Here is a 6,903-nt window from a genome sequence, read left to right as displayed (position 1 = left end):
TCCTTCCTTCCTTCCTTCCTTCCTTCCTTCCTTCCTTCTTTCCTTTGATTCTTCCTTTTGTCTCTTGTTTCTTTCTTTTTTGTCTTTTTCTTTGTACAGTATAGGGGATTGAACCCAGGGTCACTTTACCATCAAGCTACAACCCAGCCACTTTTCATTTTTCTTTTTTTTGACACAGGGTCTCACTAAGATGCCCAAGTGTTGCGCCCCCTTACCCGCAAGGAAGACACAACACTCAGGAATCTTCTTTCAGTAGTTTATTTCAGGCCCTTGATAGTTCTTCTTCTCTTCTCTCGGATGCCCCTCCCAGCCTTAATAAAGCATCTCAAGCCCCAATGCAAAGCAGCCACGTGGAGCTTTCTCATAGGGTGATGAAAAGTCATGCGCCAACTCTCCCAAATAAGGAGTTGTTTGTCACAGACCACAGCGGAGCCAGCGCCATCTTGTAATGGCGACCATAATTTGCATAAACGGCAGAAGCGGCTCACCACACCCAAGCTGGCCATGAATGCAAATCTTCCTTCCTCACACTCCTAAGTCTCTGGGATTACAGGTGTGCTTCACCACACCCAGCTTCTAGTTTCCTCTTAATTATTTTTAATTGCAGGTACTTTATCTACATGTTTCCATTGCAAAAAATTGAAACCGTAGAGTTAAAATTCAACTTAATGCCATCCAACCCCACTTTCTTTCCAAAAAGCAATTTATGTTATTATTTTATCATGTTTCCTTCTACATTTTTATATAGTTTGATGTACTTACAAAAATATATGGCTTGGGTTCTATAATATGAATAGTATCATTCTCTGCATATTCTCAATTTTTATCATGTAGTGACATAGTGTTGTCAAAAACATCTCAGCGATCTTTATTTAGTAATGTTGCTTGTTGTTTATTATTTACAGGAGATAGGTAGACATCAGACTATCAAGGGATTAAAAACAGAACATATAAGGAAAGGGGAGAGAAAAATACAACTCTAACCAGTCTGGGACTAGTGAACCTTTTGTGGTAAATAATTTCACTAGCAGCTAGCTAAGAGGCTGGTTTGGAAAGTCAGACATTGAGCAGGATGGCCGAGGTCAATGGAGAAATCAATTCCAATAGTTTGGGGCTGCTCCAGAAAACCTTCCATGTCCTTGTGGAACACACAGACAGAAGCAGCTGTTTCCGTGCCATGGCTGCTCTGTCCTTCCATTGACCAAACACCCCATCCCTGCCCCTACTCTGACACCCACTTCTGCACCATAACTCAGGTCAGAATTTCTCCAAATCCCCTAACACCCTGGACCACCAAGATCAGAAAGCATGAGGCAATCCGTGATTCCTCGCTCCACACCATCCATCATGGCTTCTTGTGTTTGGATCGGTTGTTGAGGGCAGAGCCCCCATGATGGGAATAGATTCTTTTTAAGCTACTAGAGCTTTCTTTCTCTTGGCCAGGTGATAACATAACCAGAAAGCAGCCAGGGAACAGGTCCTTACCAGACACTGAATTTGCCAGTATCTTGATTTTAGAATTCTTGGTCTCCAGAATTGTGGGAAACAAACATTTACTTAAGCCACCCAGTTATGATATTTTGTTATAGCAACCCAACTCACTAAAGCAGCCCCATTAGCTACTAATATGTCCACATATCCATTTTACTCCTAAATATTTCTTCAATCTTTTCTTAGTTAGGCTTTCATCATCTTTTACCTAAAAAAAATAATGTCCCTAGTTAACTTTTCTGACCCAGATTTTTTTCTTTTCAAGTCCATATTTTACCCACCTGTCAGATCTATTTAGAAAGTCAGATAGGACCATGCTACTCCTTAGCTTAATTTTTTAGTGTTCCTGATGGCTTACTGAACAAATTCAAATTTATCAAAATGACCAAGTCCTCCAAGGACTGGCCTCGTCCACCTCAGCAACCTCATCTTTTCCCAGCCTCTGCCTAATACTTCATGCCCCATTAACACTCTTAAATACAAGCCTCTCTAGCACCATCCCCCTTGCCTGGATTTCACAAACCTTTGCCCATCCATCTCTGGCAGTGAAAGAGCCCAAGTGAATTGTAAAATAGTGACCTACCTTTGCTAAGTTCTTTCCAGAAATCCATATGACTGTACAAAGCTTCTGGTCTCTCACTCCTTCTATTCCTCCCACTCCCTTTCCCTGGTGGGAATCTTTCCTCATAGTAAAGCAAAGATGTTTTTCTATGAAAGAATATTTGAGTAATCAGGAAAACCTCAGTCCATGGCTAGGAGAACTGGAAGGACCCAATGTCAAGAACAGTGTTCTCAAGCTCATCCTGCAGAGCATCACCAGGGTGTCATCAGCACCCAGAGGGGAAGCATGGGTCTAGGGCTGGGGAAGGAAGTAGAGAGAAGCAGAAGAAAATGAGGAGAGGAGACCAGAGAGAGTGAGAACCGAAAGATGCCCATCTGAGGTGGGGTCTGTGAGGTCTATAGGAACCGTATACAGGAAAGAAAAAGCACTCTCCACCCATCTCTGCACTACTCAACAGTGGCCACTACCAATATTGTTTTCTTTTTAACAGTGATGCCTTCAACACTTTCCAACATGGCAAGGTATTCATGGATAAACATACCTGTTGTCTCATCAAAACCCATCTGAGTGCTCACCCATTGCTTTAGCATCAAGGCCAACTACATTCTTGTGTTTTTAACTCACAGTTTTATAAGCAGTCTCCCTGGCACAACCAAGATGTGTATGAATCATTGCACCCATCTGCTTCCCTCTTCTCTCAGCCTCAGGATTTGAGATGCTCTATGATTCTGCTCTGCTCCATCCACATAAAAGGGACTCATTTCAGCCAGGTTTTCAGGCTCACACTTCCCTCTTCTCTTCATCCATTCATTACTCATTTTTCCTCCATCTCCCTTGCACTTTTGGCAGTAGGTCTCAACTCCTTTCTTGTTCTCTCTTTTACTCTGTCAGATCCTATGGCATCCACTAGGAGGCTCCAAAACAAAAAGATTCTGAGATCAGAGGTGATCAAACTTACCAGAAAAAAATAAAGAAGGAAAACTGGAGGCAAATGTAGAGAAGTCTTTATGAATCCATGGACCTTACTCCATCCACCCTAACCACACACACCCCGCCACGACACACATCCATATTCACAGACTCACACCTGATCTCCTCCTCTAAGCAAATTACATAAAACTAATGTCATCAGGGGTCATCCCCTTCAACCATCTACCTCCACACCTACAAAGTTATTTAAATCTACTTCTAGTTCCAAAAGAAAGAGTGTCCCAACTTCAGTCCAAGGTCTGTGTCTTGCATGTGTCTTGCCATGACCTGTAGAGGTTTGGTCCACTTCTCTCTCCACCCTTGGGTAACCTAAACACCAGTCACATTAAACTGCTTACAGTTCCCCATATGTACAAGCTCTTGCAATGGCCTGCCTACACTAAATGCCACTGATACCATGAGTCAGGATCCAATTCAAAAGTTAGCTCTTCTGTGAAGCCTTTCATGACACACCCAGTAGAATCTGCCCTACCCTCTATCGTCTCCCACTACATTCTGTGCACCCTCTCTTCTATTATCTGTGACTCTTTACTGCACTTATTGTTTTAGCTCTATTTTCCCATTATTCTCTAAAAGTTAGAAGGTTTTATATGATTTTATATGGCCTTCATTTACTTTTTGTATTGACAGCAACATTCAGGACATAATAGGCATTTTAATACCTGTTGCAGGCATGTATGTATGAATGAATGAATGAATGATAAAACAGAAAGATATTCTTTACCAAAACCACACACACACACACACACACACACACACACACACAATAAAAGGGAAGGAGAAATTGCACTTGACCTCTGTGAACTGCATGTTTCCCACCTCCACCTATCCAGGCCCCAACTTTGGAAGCATAATAAAGAGCACTTGGGTGAGGGAAAAGAGGAAGCAGAAACAAGGGAGTGACTTCACAGGAATCAGATCTGCCAGTCTGCCTGAAGATGGGATGGTATACTCCTAACAGAATCACTGAGTGTCACAAGACTATGACACAGTGCCCAACCACATGGGCACACATGATCATGTAACTTAAGGGCAGAATGTTTCCTTAGGAGCCTCACAGTTTGTACTTGCTGTTTTACTTTGCCTGGTTTTGCCTTGGACTCCTAATGATCTGATTTTCCTATTTCACGACAAATCTACATTCTAATTTGCCAAATCTCCTTTGGTTTCTGCATGCCAGAATCTGTGGTCCTTTCCTCCCATGCTCTGTTCTTGGCCCAGTCTTTTCTCTCCTTCTTTCATCACTTATCTGACACTCTTTCTCCAGGCTCTTACCTCCTATCAGCCAAGAGTAGAACTGAGAAGGACCACAACAGTTACCTGGGTGCTTGGGATCATTGCTTCAGAGCCAGTCACTCCTGACTGTCATCTCTCAGGGTGAACAGCTGATGGACTGTTTTCTGCTGGCCCTGAAAAACCAGCCTCTACCTCAGAGCAAAGCCTGTCCAAAGAAGGAGCATGACCTTTGTCCTTGGAAAGACCCACAGAGCACTCCTAGGCACATTCCCACCCTGCTAAATTGTTTATCTACAAATAACAGGAGAGATCTGTGGTGCCAGGTGTCCCTGACTCAGTCAGGCTAGGTGGGGACCCATAGCAATCCCCTAGCAGCCACCAATCAGCATGAGACAGGGAAATAGCTGGGATGCCTGATGACCTTCCCAGTAGTTTATGGTGTTGGGAAACCATGTAGTTCAGCACGAACACCCCTCATGGCTTAAACCAATCAGTTCAAACGAATCCCCCCTCTTGTACTAACCAATCACCCCTACCCAACTTGTCCCACCAGTGAATATGCTAATCATGTTTTAGAGTTGTTTTATGATTTTTCCCGAGGTGTGTGATGATTTGCTAAGAGATGCTATGATGTATGTGAAGTCCCTGCCTTCACCAAAGAGTGTATAAAACTGCAGCAAACCCTGGGCTCGGGGCCTCTCAGCGTCACCAGTTGCTGTGTGCACACAGAGGACTGAGCTAGCTCGCAATAAACACCTCTTTGCTGCTTACATCCATCTTGGTCTCTGGTGGTCTTTTGGGGGTCCCGAATTCGAGCATAACAGCCCAGTGGCTCAAGTGCCCCTCTTTGAGCTTTTAACATCTTGACACAAGACTGAAAACACAGCACTGGACAGATTCTCAATCTGAACTACCAATAATTTGACTCCTCGGAGGGCAAAGGAAGCAACAACCCAAGCTGTTTCTCTCAACCCTGACTGACAAGAAAAGTTGATGAATCCAGAGGGAAAAATAAACTTTGAAACAGATCATGGTTCTCTGTGGAGCATATTAGGCTACAGCTTTTCAGCCAAAGAAGAGGCTGCATTTCTTTTTTCAATATTTTTATTGGTGCATTATAGTTGGACATAATGTTGGGGCTTGTTTTTACATATCCATACATGCACATAATATAACAATATAATTTGGCCAATATTACTCCCAGTACTTCCTTCCTCCTTCCCCACCTCCCACATTCATCTCTTTCCTCTACTGATCTCCCTTTGATTTTCATGAGATCCCTGCCCACTCCCACCTTTCTTTTCCTTTTTCTTCTCTAGCTTCCACATCTGAGAGAAAATATATGAACTTTGACCTTGTTATCATAATGGTCTCTAGTTCCATCCATTTCCTGCAAATGACATAATTTTATTCTTCTTTATGAGAGGCTCTATTTCTTCATCAAAGACAGTTTTACTCTACTTTTAGGGGCCAATTTCAAAATGTTTGGCAAAGTGGTTCTCAAACTGTAGTCCACCAACCAGTAGCATCAGCTCTCCGGGAATTTAAAAATGAAATTTTCCAGACTCACCCTCGTCTTCCTGAGTCAGAAACTCTTATCTAGTAATCTATGTTTGTGGAGTCCACCAGGTGATGCTAATGCAAATGGAAATTTAACATCCTCCAGTCTAGAGAGAAGACCAGTATGATCTTATGGACAAAGACTCAAAGAAAGCAGCTCTCAGGTTCATGAGAATTACATTGTGCTTGTCTAAGTGCTGATTTATGGGGCCCTAGGAAATCTGAGGTCTGAAGAGGGTCCAGAAGTCTCAATTTAGAAAGTTAGCTGGGTATTACTACTAAGCGAGCAGTCCATTGACAAACCATGCTTGTTGAGCAATTCCAAGTTCCAAATGTATTCATGTTCTCCACAGCATTGCTCTTGACAAAACTTATCCTAACATAATTGTGCACAGCAAGCTGATTCAGTACCAGAGTTTTGGTGGGAGAGGAGAAACAGTTCCAAACAAAGTGATATTTGTCAATAATATTTATTTCCAAGAACAGACTCCAGTGACTTACATTGCAGCCCTGTGATTAAGGAAATGATATAAATAAAACCAAAGAACAGTATATTAATTATCTGTTGCTGCATAACAAATTACCTCACATTTTACCTATTGAAAACATCATACATTTAATATCTCACAGATTCTGGGCATGGTTTAACAGACAGCACTGCTTAAGCGTCTCTCATGAAGCTGTAGTCAAGGTGTTAGTACAGGTTGGGATCTTGTCAAAATTTCAACTGCTTCCAAGTTCATGTGGTGGTTAACAAGATACAAGTCTCTGTGTCCTGTTAGACTAAGGTTCTCTGTTTCCTGCTGGCTGACAGCCAGTAGCCCCCTCAGTTTCTTTTCTCTGGTGCTCCACAGCATGATTACTAGCTTCATGCATGAGAGCTCAGAAGATAATTAAGAGTCTACCAGTGATACTGATGTCACAAATACTATGCAACGTAATTATGGAACTGATCACCTCTGGCATACTCTGTTGGTTAGAAGCCTATTGCATTGAGTGTGGGTGGGATTTTGAAACATAAAAATACCAGAAGACAAGATAATTGGGAACCATTTTGGATTTTT

The sequence above is a fragment of the Marmota marmota genome, unplaced genomic scaffold (genome assembly GCF_001458135.2).
Source record: "Marmota marmota marmota unplaced genomic scaffold, marMar, whole genome shotgun sequence".
NCBI classification, from domain to species: Eukaryota; Metazoa; Chordata; class Mammalia; order Rodentia; family Sciuridae; genus Marmota; species Marmota marmota.
The sequence above is the reverse complement of the archived record's forward strand: the minus strand, read 5'-3'. Positions refer to the sequence as shown.